Source organism: Triticum dicoccoides, chromosome 4A (assembly GCF_002162155.2).
Source record: "Triticum dicoccoides isolate Atlit2015 ecotype Zavitan chromosome 4A, WEW_v2.0, whole genome shotgun sequence".
NCBI classification, from domain to species: Eukaryota; Viridiplantae; Streptophyta; class Magnoliopsida; order Poales; family Poaceae; genus Triticum; species Triticum dicoccoides.
In genome coordinates this window covers 653,965,207-653,984,576 of record NC_041386.1, presented here as the reverse complement: position 1 = coordinate 653,984,576, position 19,370 = coordinate 653,965,207, and the positions used below count along the sequence as shown (strand labels likewise).

General features: G+C 41.8%; 1 pseudogene; it reads left to right on the top strand.

The window, feature by feature from the left end:
* Window positions 1-19,370, top strand: part of LOC119283978 — a 67,654-nt pseudogene that overhangs the window by 47,542 nt on the left and 742 nt on the right.

The window sequence follows — 19,370 nt, the reverse complement described above, 5'->3', positions numbered from 1 at the left end:
CAGCCCAGAGAAAAGAAAGAAAGAAAATTGGTGGTTTTTTCTAGAAAAACTGACGATCGTGAGTCTGTACCTGAATGTGTTGCTCCCAATGATTGGACGTATGCTAAACTGCAGCCAGATGATGCATATTGCTCATATTTCTTGATGAAATATATTCCATGGCCATCAGGCATTGATGCTCTATTATGTCTAACACAGTACAAATTCTAACTAAACATGTTGTCGCATTATTTAGGACTTGCCCTGTTTTTTATAACACTAAAACCCCACTGCCATTGATGCTTTATGCAATTATTATTTTCACCATTATCTCTATGAATGCATGAATTCACCGGTGACTTTGTATCCTTTGTAGGTAAGACATACAAAAGGACCATGAAGGAACCATGAAGATGGCAGTTCGTGTTCGCTAGACATCTAGTGTAATGGAGAAAAACAGTGTCTTTTAGGATCATTTTGTGGACCTATATGGAGGGGTCTTCTCATCTGGGTATTTTGTGTAATGGAGCAAACAATGAATCGATGGATATGCATCTATCATTTTGTAAACCTATCGAGTGATTCGGTGACTGGAAAATATAAATGTTGGAAGGCTTATGAGAATGAATTACTGTTTTATCCTTCTTTGGTCATGATTTATCTTTTTGTGAGTACATGCAAGTTAGTTAAATTGATTGATATTGTGTTGTGATGAGATATGCAACTTGATTGATATGGTATAAAGCAGATGAGAAATATATAACAGGTTTATATTTATTGCTCAATTAAACTAAACGCTGACGAACTGTTGGAAGGGAAAAGAAAAGAACGTCCAATTATCGGTCGGCAATGGCTTACGCCAGAGCCAATGGAGAGTCGGTTGGTAAAAAACAACACCATCCAATTGTCTGTCAGGAAAGATACATAGCAGAGCCAGCAGAATATCGGTCAGCAAAGATTGCACCGTCAAACAATCGGTCGGAAAAAGATCTAGGACAGTACCAACGGAAAATCGATCGAGAAAGGTTCATAGTAGTGCCAAGAGATGTTCGGTCGGCAATGTCTTGTATCGCCATCCAACTATCGGTCAGCAAAGATATGTCGGTCGGCAAAAGGCTTTCCCGTCTGGACTTTGCCCAACAGACGCGGTCGGTCGGCAATACTCTTTCCCGACCGAATGCCTGTCGGCGAATGCTGTTTTTCTGACCAACCTGTCTGTCACAGAAGGAAGGCATAATCTGGAAACTCCTAGCTCGCACAACGGTTCCAATTCTCGACAAGTAATGAACTATTTTCAGCTCTTTTCATTGCATCATTAATCCATCTTGCATGCACTAACTCTATTTCCATATTCTTGTCTGGTAGAACTCCGGAGTTGAAGCTGAGGAAGATATAGATGCTGAAGAAGATGTTGAACAGGATGATGAAGAGCCATTTGTTCATAGAAGAGTTGTTGCAAAGCCCCCTGCAAGAAGCGCATCAGCCAATGAAGATGAAAGCCTTGTAATCTTCACATCCTTACCTATATGTTTAAATTCTGTTTCATTTTCATGTTTCTAAAATAATCATTGATTCAGATTGGTATGGATGTGCTTCTATATGCATGGACTGGTCCTGAAACTCCTGTTACCAAGGCAATGATTATCTCAGTTGACCCAGACATTATTGTGGGTGGAGAGCTCCTTGGACCAGCAACTTATGAGGTTCTTGTCAATATTGCTATCAGAAGGGATGCCACTGTGCCTTATGAATATGATGGTTTACAAATTATCACCGATGCTGTCACAAAGACCAATGCGTGGCCATCTAGCAAGGTAATCACCTACAATATGTGTTCTGTCCACTTATCGCAAATTGTTTGATTTGTGATACTAACTCATGATCACTTTGCTAGATGAAACCCTAAAAACTAGGGGCATCTTCCTCATCTCGCCGCTAAGGTACTGTAAAATAGATGCTTCTTGGTGCTTTCTTTTTATCAAAGTACACAAGTTTCTAAGGTACTATCACACACCAAAAAGTTATAGCACAGCCATTGTGACCCCACACATTAGCCACCAAGATACTCAAGTTTGTAGGAGATGTACAAGTGTACAATAATTTCTAAATTTAATTTAATGTGTGCACTAAAGTGCATCTACTGTTCTGAATATAATGGTCAGGTGCAATCCAAGTTTTGGATCTTAAAGTAGTCATACAGTTTTTTTTGTTCTACCACTAGCAATAAATTAGATTCATGTCCATATAGTACATTGTATCCTTATACCGAATCCTGATTCATGTCCATAAAGTAGTCATACAATTTTTTAATAGTTTTGCTATTTTCTGAATCCTGTTCCTAGGCCCACATATTACATTCTATCTTCTTTATTTCTCTTATGCATAACCTGATGGTTTCACAGGCTCTGGCTGTTCTACCTATAAAGATTTGTATGTACAGTACATATGCTTCTCTAAAATTAATGGCTTACTTTCATATAATTTGTGGCATTGACATGCATATGTAATTCTTTGATGGTTTTCTAAATATAATCGTCAGGCGCACTGCAGTATTTTCCAGCCCAGAGAAAAGAAAGAAAGAAAATTGGTGGTTTTTTCTAGAAAAACTGACGATCGTGAGTCTGTACCTGAATGTGTTGCTCCCAATGATTGGACGTATGCTAAACTGCAGCCAGATGATGCATATTGCTCATATTTCTTGATGAAATATATTCCATGGCCATCAGGCATTGATGCTCTATTATGTCTAACACAGTACAAATTCTAACTAAACATGTTGTCGCATTATTTAGGACTTGCCCTGTTTTTTATAACACTAAAACCCCACTGCCATTGATGCTTTATGCAATTATTATTTTCACCATTATCTCTATGAATGCATGAATTCACCGGTGACTTTGTATCCTTTGTAGGTAAGACATACAAAAGGACCATGAAGGAACCATGAAGATGGCAGTTCGTGTTCGCTAGACATCTAGTGTAATGGAGAAAAACAGTGTCTTTTAGGATCATTTTGTGGACCTATATGGAGGGGTCTTCTCATCTGGGTATTTTGTGTAATGGAGCAAACAATGAATCGATGGATATGCATCTATCATTTTGTAAACCTATCGAGTGATTCGGTGACTGGAAAATATAAATGTTGGAAGGCTTATGAGAATGAATTACTGTTTTATCCTTCTTTGGTCATGATTTATCTTTTTGTGAGTACATGCAAGTTAGTTAAATTGATTGATATTGTGTTGTGATGAGATATGCAACTTGATTGATATGGTATAAAGCAGATGAGAAATATATAACAGGTTTATATTTATTGCTCAATTAAACTAAACGCTGACGAACTGTTGGAAGGGAAAAGAAAAGAACGTCCAATTATCGGTCGGCAATGGCTTACGCCAGAGCCAATGGAGAGTCGGTTGGTAAAAAACAACACCATCCAATTGTCTGTCAGGAAAGATACATAGCAGAGCCAGCAGAATATCGGTCGGCAAAGATTGCACCGTCAAACAGTCGGTCGGAAAAAGATCTAGGACAGTACCAACGGAAAATCGATCGAGAAAGGTTCATAGTAGTGCCAAGAGATGTTCGGTCGGCAATGTCTTGTATCGCCATCCAACTATCGGTCGGCAAAGATATGTCGGTCGGCAAAAGGCTTTCCCGTCTGGACTTTGCCCAACAGACGCGGTCGGTCGGCAATACTCTTTCCCGACCGAATGCCTGTCGGCGAATGCTGTTTTTCCGACCAACCTGTCTGTCACAGAAGGAAGGCATAATCTGGAAACTCCTAGCTCGCACAACGGTTCCAATTCTCGACAAGTAATGAACTATTTTCAGCTCTTTTCATTGCATCATTAATCCATCTTGCATGCACTAACTCTATTTCCATATTCTTGTCTGGTAGAACTCCGGAGTTGAAGCTGAGGAAGATATAGATGCTGAAGAAGATGTTGAACAGGATGATGAAGAGCCATTTGTTCATAGAAGAGTTGTTGCAAAGCCCCCTGCAAGAAGCGCATCAGCCAATGAAGATGAAAGCCTTGTAATCTTCACATCCTTACCTATATGTTTAAATTCCGTTTCATTTTCATGTTTCTAAAATAATCATTGATTCAGATTGGTATGGATGTGCTTCTATATGCATGGACTGGTCCTGAAACTCCTGTTACCAAGGCAATGATTATCTCAGTTGACCCAGACATTATTGTGGGTGGAGAGCTCCTTGGACCAGCAACTTATGAGGTTCTTGTCAATATTGCTATCAGAAGGGATGCCACTGTGCCTTATGAATATGATGGTTTACAAATTATCACCGATGCTGTCACAAAGACCAATGCGTGGCCATCTAGCAAGGTAATCACCTACAATATGTGTTCTGTCCACTTATCGCAAATTGTTTGATTTGTGATACTAACTCATGATCACTTTGCTAGATGAAACCCTAAAAACTAGGGGCATCTTCCTCATCTCGCCGCTAAGGTACTGTAAAATAGATGCTTCTTGGTGCTTTCTTTTTCTCAAAGTACACAAGTTTCTAAGGTACTATCACACACCAAAAAGTTATAGCACAGCCATTGTGACCCCACACATTAGCCACCAAGATACTCAAATTTGTAGGAGATGTACAAGTGTACAATAATTTCTAAATTTAATTTAATGTGTGCACTAAAGTGCATCTACTGTTCTGAATATAATGGTCAGGTGCAATCCAAGTTTTGGATCTTAAAGTAGTCATACAGTTTTTTTTGTTCTACCACTAGCAATAAATTAGATTCATGTCCATATAGTACATTGTATCCTTATACCGAATCCTGATTCATGTCCATAAAGTAGTCATACAATTTTTTAATAGTTTTGCTATTTTCTGAATCCTGTTCCTAGGCCCACATATTACATTCTATCTTCTTTATTTCTCTTATGCATAACCTGATGGTTTCGCAGGCTCTGGCTCTTCTACCTATAAAGATTTGTATGTACAGTACATATGCTTCTCTAAAATTAATGGCTTACTTTCATATAATTTGTGGCATTGACATGCATATGTAATTCTTTGATGGTTTTCTAAATATAATCGTCAGGCGCACTGCAGTATTTTCCAGCCCAGAGAAAAGAAAGAAAGAAAATTGGTGGTTTTTTCTAGAAAAACTGACGATCGTGAGTCTGTACCTGAATGTGTTGCTCCCAATGATTGGACGTATGCTAAACTGCAGCCAGATGATGCATATTGCTCATATTTCTTGATGAAATATATTCCATGGCCATCAGGCATTGATGCTCTATTATGTCTAACACAGTACAAATTCTAACTAAACATGTTGTCGCATTATTTAGGACTTGCCCTGTTTTTTATAACACTAAAACCCCACTGCCATTGATGCTTTATGCAATTATTATTTTCACCATTATCTCTATGAATGCATGAATTCACCGGTGACTTTGTATCCTTTGTAGGTAAGACATACAAAAGGACCATGAAGGAACCATGAAGATGGCAGTTCGTGTTCGCTAGACATCTAGTGTAATGGAGAAAAACAGTGTCTTTTAGGATCATTTTGTGGACCTATATGGAGGGGTCTTCTCATCTGGGTATTTTGTGTAATGGAGCAAACAATGAATCGATGGATATGCATCTATCATTTTGTAAACCTATCGAGTGATTCGGTGACTGGAAAATATAAATGTTGGAAGGCTTATGAGAATGAATTACTGTTTTATCCTTCTTTGGTCATGATTTATCTTTTTGTGAGTACATGCAAGTTAGTTAAATTGATTGATATTGTGTTGTGATGAGATATGCAACTTGATTGATATGGTATAAAGCAGATGAGAAATATATAACAGGTTTATATTTATTGCTCAATTAAACTAAACGCTGACGAACTGTTGGAAGGGAAAAGAAAAGAACGTCCAATTATCGGTCGGCAATGGCTTACGCCAGAGCCAATGGAGAGTCGGTTGGTAAAAAACAACACCATCCAATTGTCTGTCAGGAAAGATACATAGCAGAGCCAGCAGAATATCGGTCGGCAAAGATTGCACCGTCAAACAGTCGGTCGGAAAAAGATCTAGGACAGTACCAACGGAAAATCGATCGAGAAAGGTTCATAGTAGTGCCAAGAGATGTTCGGTCGGCAATGTCTTGTATCGCCATCCAACTATCGGTCGGCAAAGATATGTCGGTCGGCAAAAGGCTTTCCCGTCTGGACTTTGCCCAACAGACGCGGTCGGTCGGCAATACTCTTTCCCGACCGAATGCCTGTCGGCGAATGCTGTTTTTCCGACCAACCTGTCTGTCACAGAAGGAAGGCATAATCTGGAAACTCCTAGCTCGCACAACGGTTCCAATTCTCGACAAGTAATGAACTATTTTCAGCTCTTTTCATTGCATCATTAATCCATCTTGCATGCACTAACTCTATTTCCATATTCTTGTCTGGTAGAACTCCGGAGTTGAAGCTGAGGAAGATATAGATGCTGAAGAAGATGTTGAACAGGATGATGAAGAGCCATTTGTTCATAGAAGAGTTGTTGCAAAGCCCCCTGCAAGAAGCGCATCAGCCAATGAAGATGAAAGCCTTGTAATCTTCACATCCTTACCTATATGTTTAAATTCTGTTTCATTTTCATGTTTCTAAAATAATCATTGATTCAGATTGGTATGGATGTGCTTCTATATGCATGGACTGGTCCTGAAACTCCTGTTACCAAGGCAATGATTATCTCAGTTGACCCAGACATTATTGTGGGTGGAGAGCTCCTTGGACCAGCAACTTATGAGGTTCTTGTCAATATTGCTATCAGAAGGGATGCCACTGTGCCTTATGAATATGATGGTTTACAAATTATCACCGATGCTGTCACAAAGACCAATGCGTGGCCATCTAGCAAGGTAATCACCTACAATATGTGTTCTGTCCACTTATCGCAAATTGTTTGATTTGTGATACTAACTCATGATCACTTTGCTAGATGAAACCCTAAAAACTAGGGGCATCTTCCTCATCTCGCCGCTAAGGTACTGTAAAATAGATGCTTCTTGGTGCTTTCTTTTTATCAAAGTACACAAGTTTCTAAGGTACTATCACACACCAAAAAGTTATAGCACAGCCATTGTGACCCCACACATTAGCCACCAAGATACTCAAATTTGTAGGAGATGTACAAGTGTACAATAATTTCTAAATTTAATTTAATGTGTGCACTAAAGTGCATCTACTGTTCTGAATATAATGGTCAGGTGCAATCCAAGTTTTGGATTTTAAAGTAGTCATACAGTTTTTTTTGTTCTACCACTAGCAATAAATTAGATTCATGTCCATATAGTACATTGTATCCTTATACCGAATCCTGATTCATGTCCATAAAGTAGTCATACAATTTTTTAATAGTTTTGCTATTTTCTGAATCCTGTTCCTAGGCCCACATATTACATTCTATCTTCTTTATTTCTCTTATGCATAACCTGATGGTTTCACAGGCTCTGGCTCTTCTACCTATAAAGATTTGTATGTACAGTACATATGCTTCTCTAAAATTAATGGCTTACTTTCATATAATTTGTGGCATTGACATGCATATGTAATTCTTTGATGGTTTTCTAAATATAATCGTCAGGCGCACTGCAGTATTTTCCAGCCCAGAGAAAAGAAAGAAAGAAAATTGGTGGTTTTTTCTAGAAAAACTGACGATCGTGAGTCTGTACCTGAATGTGTTGCTCCCAATGATTGGACGTATGCTAAACTGCAGCCAGATGATGCATATTGCTCATATTTCTTGATGAAATATATTCCATGGCCATCAGGCATTGATGCTCTATTATGTCTAACACAGTACAAATTCTAACTAAACATGTTGTCGCATTATTTAGGACTTGCCCTGTTTTTTATAACACTAAAACCCCACTGCCATTGATGCTTTATGCAATTATTATTTTCACCATTATCTCTATGAATGCATGAATTCACCGGTGACTTTGTATCCTTTGTAGGTAAGACATACAAAAGGACCATGAAGGAACCATGAAGATGGCAGTTCGTGTTCGCTAGACATCTTGTGTAATGGAGCAAAAACAGTGTCTTTTAGGATCATTTTGTGGACCTTTATGGCAGGGTCTTGTCATCTGGGTATTTTATGTAATGGAGCAAACAATGAATCGATGGATATGCATCTATCATTTTGTAAACCTATCGAGTGATTCGGTGACTGGAACATATAAATGTTGGAAGGCTTATGAGAATGAATTACTGTTTTATCCTTCTTTGGTCATGATTTTTTTTGTGAGTACATGCAAGTTAGTTAAATTGATTGATATTGTTCTGTGATGAGATATGCAACTTGATTGATATTGTATAAAGCAGATGAGAAATATATAACAGGTTCATATTTATTGGTCAGTTAAACTAAACACTGACGAACTGTTGGCTGGGAAAAGAAAAGAACGTCCTATTATCGGTCGGCAATGGCTTACGCCATAGCCAACGGAGAGTCGGTTGGTAAAAAACAACACCATCCAATTGTCTGTCGGGAAAGATACATAGCAGAGCCAGCAGAATATCTGTCGGCAAAGATTGCACCGTCAAATAGTCGGTCGGGAAAAGATCTTGGACAGTACCAACGGAAAATCGGTCAGGAAAGGTTCATAGTAGTGCCAAGAGATGTTCGGTCGGCAATGTCTTGTATCGCCATCCAACTGTCGGTCGGCAAAGATATGTCGGTCGACAAAAGGCTTTCCCATCTGGACTTTGCCCAACAGACGCGGTCGGTCGGCAATACTCTTTCCCGACTGACTACCTATCGGCAAATGTTGTTTTTTCGACCAACCTGTCTGTCACAGATGCAGTGCTGTGGTGTAGTGATACCACGATTGAGGGAGGCCTATCTTCTTAAGGTCAGGAATGAAATCAACACAAAACCCAATGACATCCTTTGTTTCATGGCCCATGGAGATGCTTCCTTCTGGCGTAGCGCGGTTACGGACATATTTCTTTAGGACTCTCATGAACCTCTCAAAGGGGAACATATTGTGTAGAAATACAGGGCCCAGAACAACAATATCGTCGACAAGATGAACTAAGACGTACGTCATGATATTGAAGAAGGATGGTGGTAACACCAGGTCGAAATTGACAAGACATTGCGCCACATCACTCCTTAACCTTGGTAGGATTTCTAGATCGATAACCTTCTGAGAGATTGCATTGAGGAATGAACATAGCTTCACAATGGCTAATCGAACGTTTTTCGGTAGAAGCCCCCTCAATGCAACCGGAAGCAGTTGCATCATAATCACGTGGCAGTCATGAGACCTTAGGTTCTGTAACTTTTTCTCTGCCATATTTATTATTCCCTTTATATTCAACGAGTAGCCAGACGGGACCTTCATACTGAGCAGGCATTCAAAGAAGATTTTCTTCTCTTCTTTGGTAAGAGCGTAGCTGGCAGGACCTTCATACTACTTTGGAGGCATGCCATCTTTTTCGTGCAAACGTTGCAGGTCCTCCCGTGACTCCGGTGTATCTTTTGTCTTCCCATACACACCCAAGAAGCCTAGGAGGTTCACGCAAAGGTTCTTCGTCATGTGCATCACATCGATTGAAGAGCAGACCTCTAGGTCTTTCCAGTAGAGTAGGTCCCAATATATAGATTTCTTCTTCCACATGGGTGCGCGTCCCTCAGCATCATTCGGAACAGATAATCTGCCGGGACCCGTTCAGAAGATTACTTTTAAATCATTGACCATAGCAAGTACGTGATCACCGGTACGCATGGTGGGGTTCTTCCGGTGATTTGTCTCGCCTTTGAAGTGGTTGCCTTTCTTTCGACATTGATGGTTGGTCAGAAGGAATCGACGATGCCCCAGGTACATATTCTTCCTGCATTTGTCCAAGTATATACTTTCGGTGTCATCTAAACAGTGTGTACATGCGTGGTATCCCTTATTTGTTTGTCCTGAAAGGTTACTAACAGCAGGCCAATCATTGATGGTGACAAACAACAACGCATGCAGGTCAAATTCCTCTTGTTTGTGCTCATCACACGCACATACACCGTTTCCAATCTACAGTTGTAAAAGTTCTTCAACTAATGGCCTTACGTACACATCAATGTCATTGCCGGGTTGCTTAGGACCTTGGATGAGAACTGTCATCATAATGAACTTCCGCTTCATGCACAACCAAGGAGGAAGGTTATAGATACATAGAGTCACGGGCCAGGTGCTATGATTGCTGCTCTGCTCCCCAAAAGGATTAATGCCATCTGCGCTTAAACCAAACCATACGTTCCTTGCGCCACCTGCAAACTCCTCCCAGTACTTTCTCTCGATTTTTCTCCATTGCTACCCGTCAGCGGGTGCTCTCAAGTTCCCGTCTTTCTTACGGTCCTCTCTGTGCCATCACATCAACTTGGCATTCTCTTTATTTTTGAACAGGCGTTTCAACTGTGGTATTATAGGAGCATACCACATCACCTTGGAAGGGACCCTCTTCCGGGGGCGCTCGCCGTCAACATCACCAGGGTCATCTTATCTGATCTTATATCGCAATGCACCGCATACCGGGCATGCATTCAAATCCTCGTACGCACCACGGTACAGGATGCAGTCATTAGGGCATGCATGTATCTTCTGCACCTCCAATCCTAGAGGGCATACAACCTTCTTTGCTCCATACGTACTGTCGGGCAATTCGTTATCCTTTGGAATCTTCTTCTTCAATATTTTCAGTAGCTTCTCAAATCCTTTGTCAGGCACACCATTCTCTGCCTTCCACTGGAGCAATTCCAGTACGATACCAAGCTTTGTGATGCCATCTTCGCAATTGGGGTACAAACCTTCTTTATGATCCCCTAACATGCGATCAAACTTCAGCTTCTCCTTTTGATTTTTGCACTGTCTCCTTGCATCAACAATGACCCGAAGGAGATCATCATCGGGCACATCCTCAGGTTCCTCTTGATCTTCAACAGCTTCCCCTGTTGCAGCATCACCGTATTCAGGGGGCACATAGTTGTCATCGTCCTCTTCTTCTTTGTTGTCTTCCATCATAACCCCTATTTCTCCATGCTTGGTCCAAATATTATAGTGTGGCATGAAACCCTTATAAAGCATGTGGGTGTGAATGGTTTTTGAGTCAGAGTAAGACTTCGTATTCCCACATATAGGGCATGGACAACACATAAATCCATTCTGCTTGTTTGCATCGGCCATTTCGAGAAAATTATGCACGCCCTTAATATACTCGGAGGTGTGTCTGTCACCGTACATCCATTGTCGGTTCATCTGCGTGCATTATATATAATTATGTGTGTCAAAAACCATTATAGAACATCATGAATAGATAATTAAGTGACCAAATTAATAGAAGTTCATCATCACATTAAAACCAACGTACATACATAGTTCTCATTGAACAACATATAGCTCTCCAAAGCATCTAATTAATTAAATCATACACTGAAACTATGTAAAATATTTTAATGCGAAAACAAATGCGATCATAATCACAACTCAGGTAACAATTGATCCAACGGTATAATGATACCAAGCCTCGGTATGAATGACATATTTTCTAATCTTTATAATCTTCAAGCGCATTGCATCCATCTTGATCTTGTGATCATCGAGGACATCTGCAACAAGCAACTCCAATATCATCTTCTCCTCCTCAATTTTTTTCCTTCAAGAAATTGTTTTCTTCTTCAACTAAATTTAACCTCTCGACAATAGGGTCGGTTGGAATTTCCGGTTCACATACCTCCTAGATAAACAAAGTCTATGTCATGTTGGTCGGCATAATTGTCAAAAACAATAAATGAACCAAATAGTTATAAAAGATAATATATACCACATCCGAATCATAGACAGGACGAGGGCCGACGAGGGCCGACGGGGGCGGATACCAAAACCATCATACTATATAATAAGAAGCAATAATAAAAGTAAGAAAAATATACAAGTATCTACCTAAACATACAAGTAAAAAAATTCCTTTCAGAAAGAAGATAAGAACAAGAGGCTCACCACGGTGGTGCCGACGACGAGATCGGCGTGGGCGATCGACGGTGGTGAAGACGGGGACGGAACGTGACGGACCGCTAAATCTAGACAAATATTGAGGAAAATGGAGCTTGAAGATCGAGCTCGAAGAGGAGAAAGCTTAAATATTGTGGCTCGCGCATTTCATCGAATACCTCATGTGCATATGAGGTGAGCTAGAGCACCACAAAGCCCTCCCCTCATCAGCCAGAAAAAACAAAGCAGTGTGGAGTGGTCTGCTCGCCGGCGAGGGGATATATATAGGCACATCATTGGTCCCGGTTTATGGATTGAACCGGGACTAAAAGACACCCTTTGGTCCCAGTTCAAGCCACCAACCGGGATCAATGATGGTGGGCCAAGAGCGAGGCCCATTGGTCCTGGTTCATCTCACTAGCTGGGACCAAAGAAACCAGACGAACTGGGACCAATGCCCCCACGAGGCCCGGTTCATGACAGAACCGGGACTAACGAGCTTATCTGGCCTGAACGAAAGGCCCTATTTTCTACAAGTACGGGGTCAATGCAATCTGGAAATTTCATCCCGTTTGGCTGCAGCCCCAAGACGGTGTTCATCATGGGCGGCGGCGAGGGAGGCGCTGAGGCACAATACCGTTCAGAGGGTGGTGATGTGCGACATAGACGAGGTGCGTTGCGTACCACATCATTTGAACACCGATCGGTCGATCACGTCCACGACTAAACTTGTTGCTGTGGCTCACACATCTAATTAAACATGTCCGTCCACGCGTGCACGACGTCAATCGGCAGGAGGTGGTGCACTTCTGCCGGACGCACCTCAGCGTCAATTGGGAAGCGTTCGCCAGCGACATGCTCTGCCTCGTCATCAACGACGCCAGGTACTACACCACTCACACAAATTTCATCAATGACACTGACACTGATGTACTAATGATGATAGATGGACACTGCAGGGCCGAGCTGGAGTAGAGACGGGACGACAAGTTCGACGTGATAGTGGGGGACCTGGCTGATCCCATAGAGGGAGGCCCCTGCTACAAGCTCTACACCAAGTGCTTCTACGAGCAGGTACTCAAGCCCAGGCTCCAAGACCGCGGCATCTTCATCACACAGGCAAAATCAAGCCCTTTCATTTGCTACCCGTCGATCCATCTCAATCTCAGTCAGTCTATTACTACCTCAGTTCTGATTTATTGGTCCCTTTAGTATTTTGTGCCAAACTTTAACCATGAATTTAATTAACAAAATATTAATTCATGTCACAAAAAATAGTATTATTGAAAACTATGTTCAAATACGAATCAGATGATATAGTTTTATCACATGAATTAACATTTTGTTAGTTAAATATATGATCAAATTTGGACACAAAACACAAAGATGACCAATAAACCAGTACGGAGGTAGTAACTCTTGTGGTCGTCTTGTTTGGGGCTATAGGCTGGACCAGCCGGCGTCCTGACGCACGAGGAGGTTTTCTCCTCCATCTACAACACCCTTAGGCACGTCTTCAAGCGTGAGTACACCCAATAAAGTTCTCTCTACTTATTTTTCGAAACACTGAGGTCTCTGCTTATGAACCACACATGCCTTGCCTTGTCTTGTTCTCCATGATATATGTATATGCATACATACATGGGATTAATTTGCATCTAACTAGGTAGCTGCACCTGCCTGGTTTTGATCACAGATGTGAAAGCATACACTGCCCATGTGTCATCCTTCTCTGACACCTGGGGCTGGGTCATGGTCGGCAGCACCTTGTCACTTAATTTGGATCTGATAGTACAAGCACTCTTTTCATATTATGCATGTGCTTCTGTCATGTTGACAACACGCATGCATGCAGCAGGCATCAGATCATCCCTTCACCCTCACCGCGCAGCAGAACAACGAGAGGATCATGGACAGGATCGACGGGGAGCTGGCGTACCTCGACGGGGAGACCCTCATTTCTTCGACCACTCTCAGCAAGACCGTCCGTCTCTCGTCAGTCACCGCGTCCTCTTGCTCTCCAGTACCACCCTTCTCGCATAACACGTAAAATGGACTTAAAACATGCAGGCTGTTAAATGAGACGCATGTACGTGTACACGGAGGATGACGCGAGGTTCATCCACGGACATGGAAGGGCACGCTATGCCTAACTGCAGCGGAACCCACCCACCGACATGAAGCCACCGGGGCGGTCATATGCATGCATGGGAAAACCAGGGGAGAAACCAAGTGCAAATCGACAGGATCAATTCAAATTAAAACTGTTCTGAAGATGAAGTTCTTTTGTGTTTGTTTCCTATAAAGAATAATATTTTGCCGAGTTTCATCCGTGAACTGCAGAGTGTGTCTAAATGCATGTCTCTGTGGATTGCTTCCTAATACCCCAGGCTAATAAGGTAGTGCGAAAAAGAGAATATATGTTGGACAAGGTTTTGTAGTGTGAAGAATCCTCCGTTGGTACTGAGAACAAAGGTAACAATCCGCGGAGTTCTTCCCCGAGCACATGATTAGCCCTACACTCAACTAACAAACTTTACCTTGGTTCCCAACTTAATCTAGTGAGGTTGTCAATCTGACTAGCTTTGCTGCTTACAAGGATTATTCCGTCGTGTTTATGGAATTGATCTTTGTATGCAAAGGTAAAAAAAGATTGAAGAATATAAAAGAATAGTAAAACCGGGAAAATCTTTATTATGAGGAATAAAGAAAAGAAATTTTTGCTATTCAAATCTGGACATTTTAATTAACTAGCTGAATACTTCATTCAATTCATTTTTTCCGAGATTACGTCAATGGCGTATCATACCTTTATATAGAAGGGAGCAATGTAAATTACAAGAAGACCGAGTATGATGCAAACAAGCGTTCGATCACACTTCCACACCACCCAGATAAATTACAAGCCTATTCTCTCATAAAACGATCTAAACCCTCTGATCTTGCCTGCTTCCAATTAGCCAAATCCATGATGATGCTCTGGATCGATTGGCGAGGTTGTAGCTGTTGCTCAGTTATGCCGAACACCGGCCCTTGCGTTCCGTTGTTTCCAAAGAGACCAAACTGTGATAATGACAAGAGAGTCAAATCCGCGCCTATCCTGACTGCCGCTGCTCCCTGCTCGAGTCCACCATGTAACTAGTGTGTCGCATGTTGTTGTAGCCAGTGACAGCCGAAAGTGATCAGAACTCTAATACCATACTTCCCTAGCGTAGACACATTGCAAGAGGATGTCGTCCATATTATCTTCGTCTCGCAGGCAAGTATAATAGAGCGTTGATAGATCATGGAGTCCATGGCGAGGGCGGCGATCCCAGGTCCAAACCCTATATTGCATGGCCAGAGACACCAAAAATTTGCACTTTAAGGGGGCCCAACACTTCCAGATACAAGCTGCCCGCTCAGAGCGAATCAATCCCATGCATAATCTGTTATATGTGGACTTGGCAGTGTACGAGCCGAAGACATCTCAATGCCATGAGAACTCGTCTGGCCTCCCTGCATCGCACTACACTTGTGAGATTGCGTGCTGCAGCATGGAAATCGAATCTGGATCGTGAACATTAGGTCGTCCTGAAAGTCTGCCACCCACTTGCTGTTAGCTGGCGCCTGCTGGACCGTGCGGCTGTTCTGCGTCCGTTTCGGCAGTCTGCACGTGATCAAACTTCAAAGGTATGATATTCGCAGCCGTGCAGCTATTGAGCTGGTGATCACAACAGAAAAGGATCTTCTTGCCATATCCCACGGATATAGAGACCAGACTATCAATAGCATCCCTTGGCTCGCTATCGACTAGAAGTATCAACCCTTCCCATGGCCTCTCATCGTCTGTTCTTCAAAGCCAATTCCCAGGCATTTGCATAGGAAAGAGCTCAGCTTGCACTGCAGAATTCCAGCTACTCGGTTGAGCTCAACCCCTAATTCCCGAATAACAATTGCATAGGAGTACTTCCGCTAATTGACCTCCAAAAATATTTCCAACGTTGTGTGCACAAATGTCGGAGGATTGTCCAAAGACCGGAGGATTCTTTAATTCATCTTTAATGGAATGAATAGCCATTCCAAATAAGATTGTCATTCACCTCCCACATGAGTTATCTCCCTGGCTCTCCGCCTTGCCTCCAGACCTCCCCAGCTAAGATGCTATCAAAAGGAGAGGCAGAGAGGAACCACAGAGGTGTTGCTACTCCCCCTTCTCTCTCTATCTCTCTCTCTCTCTCTAGAGCACACACACACATATCGCCCAGGTAAAGTTGCACTGCTTGAAGGCTATCTCATTTCGTCAACCGCCTGAATGAACTTAGAAAATGTAGGTTGTTGAACTTAGAAAATGCAGGTTAGTAGTTTTCCACCACTTGGCCATTTAAGGCCCATTGATATTAAACAAAATATAAAAACCTCCTAACAATTACTAGAGCCTTTTATTATTAATTGAACATCACCGAAAACATTTTCACCTTTATATTGTTTATCAGACCACAACATAGACGCAAGAGTCAAGTTCGAACATGGGTGGTTGCTTCGGGATGGCTTCCATGACATGGTCAAGGAGGTGTGGGAGAAACCGGTCGTCGGGCGTACCCCAATTCACAAGTGGAATAACAAAATGCGTGCTTTATGTAAATTCCTTGGTGGTTGGGCTAGGCATACGGTGGGTATCCTCAAAAAGGAGAAGCTTCACCTTTCATCTATCATTGATGAATTAGAAGCTTTGGCAGAGGTTAGACCTCTATCTGAGCATGAAATCGAGATCAAGAGTCATTCAAATGCACAGATAGCTAGCATGCTGCGTGAAGAGGAACTCAAATGGTATCAACATTCTAACTCTCAATTTATCCTGAAAGGTCATGCGAATACTAGATATTTCCATGAAGTCGCCAATGGCAGACACCGAAAGAAAATTATTCATTCCCTACAAGAGAGTCAAAGACACGATTGAGGGGCATGAGCAACTTAAATCTTATATCACTAATTATTATAAAAATTTGTTCGGAGCCCCAGCGGAAGGAAACTTCTCGATGGATGAGTCCCGAACAAATGATATCCCCCAGGTCTCTTATGAGGAAAACATCCTTCTAACAGCCCGATACTCCGAGGACGAAGTTAGAAAGGCGGTTTTCCTAATGGAGCACAACAAAGTCCCGGGTCCGGATGGTTTTCCCGCCGAGTTCTATCAGCACTTTTTGGAAGCATCAAACCGGATCTCCTACTTTTGTTTAGCGACTTACATGCTGGCCAACTAGGATTGTTTCGCTTAAACTTCGGTGAGATTATTTTATTACGTAAGGTTAATGAGGCTGAAAGGATACAACAACATAGACCTATTTGCCTCCTTAATGTTGGTTCTAAAATAATCATGATGGTTGCGACTATTAGGCTAAATTCGGTTGCTGAACATGTGGTTCGTCCTTCACAGACAGCTTTTATATATGCAAGGCAGACACATCCTTGATGGTGTTGTTATCCTTGATGAAACAGTCCATGAATTACACCGAAAAAAGTTGAATGGGGTGGTTCTCAAAATAGACTTTGAAAGGGCTTATGACAAAGTCAAGTGGCCCTTTCTTCAACAGACTCCCAGAATGAAAGGATTTTCTGCAGAGTGGCGCGCTATGATCCATAGCTTCATTTCTGGAGGTAGTGTTGCCATTAAGGTCAATGATGATATTGGACACTATTTCCAAACGAAGAAGGGTTTAAAACAAGGTGACTAGGTATCGTCCATGCTATTCAATATAGTGGCGGATATGTTTGCGATCATGATTGAGCGTGCCAAGGTTGATGACCAAATTGAAGGGGTAGTAAATCATCTAGTTGATGGTGGTCTCTCTATACTTCAATATGCCGATGATACGATTCTCTTCATGGATCATGAAGTCGAGAAAGCGAGAAATCTGAAACTAATTCTATCAGCATTCGAGCAACTCTCGGGTCTTAAGATCAATTTTCATAAAAGTGAATTGTTTTGCTTTGGCGAGGCTCAAGACGAAGCCCACCTGTATGCTGAACTGTTTGAATGCGGGTTGGGCCAGATTTTGATCACATATTTGGGGATACTGATACATTATCGGAGACTCAAAAATGCTGAATGGTAACACGTCGAGGAGAGACTACAAAAAAGACTTAGTAGTTGGAAAGGTAAATTGTTGTCTCTGGGTGGAAGAATGGTCCTCATAAATTCAGTAGTTAGTAATATGGTACTATATATGATTTCCTTCTTCTAGTTGCCGAAAGGAGTTTTACATATATTGGATTATTTCCGATCAAGATTCTTTTGGCAAAGAGACAGCGAGAGAAAGAAATATCGACTGGCCAAATGGAGTGTGGTTTGCCGTCCCAAAGACCAGGGCGGGTTGGGTATTCATGACCTTGAGGTTAAGAATAGGGCCCTCCTCGGCAAATGGTTGTTTGAATTTCTGACGGAAGAAGGTGTATGGCAAACCCTCCTAAGGAGGAAATATGTGGGCTCCAAGGGGGTATCCCAAGTATACTGGAAGCCTGGGGATTCCGACTTTTGGGACGGTCTAATGGCTACGAAGAAATATTTCTTCTTCTATGGATCCTTCTCGATTAAGGACGGCTCGGAAATTAGATGTGGAGGACAGGTGGCTAGGAAATGCCACACTCTAGGAACAATATCTGGCTCTATACAACATTGTGCGCCACAAGGGTGATACTATCGCCATGGTAATGGAACCATTTCCGCCAAATGTGACCTTCACAAGAGATTAAATTGGACCCAGACTCCAATCGTAGAACACCTTGCTCCAGCGGTTGTCCACGGTGCACCTATCACATGGGTCAAATGTATTTCGATGGAACCTTCATGGGAATGGAAAATTCTTAGTGGATTCTATGTATAGAGCCTTAATCCAGTCTGATGTGCCAGTTGATAATAATAAGAAGATCTGGAAGATGAAGATACCTCTTAAGAATAAAATGTTTGCATGGTATTTTCATTGTGGAGTCATTCTTACTAAAGATAACCTTATTAAGAGGAATTGGCATGGAAGTCCGTGATGTGTCTTTTGTCACCATGATGAGACAATAAAACATTTATTCTTTCAATGCAAATTGGCTCGTTCTATACGGTCAGTCATCCAAATAGCTTCTGGCTTGTATCCTCCTTGTAGTGTTCCTAATGTATTTGGCAACTGATTACATGGGATTGCTCACAGGTTTAGAACTTTTCTCAGGGTGGGAGGCTTGCCGTTATGTGGTCGCTTTGGCTATGTAGAAATGATAAGGTTTTTAGCGATAAAGGTACTTCTCTGATGCCGGGGGCTCTTCGTTTATGGTCCTCTCTACAATGCGTGGAGAATTGAGACCTCTTTATGGAGGTGTGTACACGATTGGAGGCTACGACGAGGGATACTTTTACACA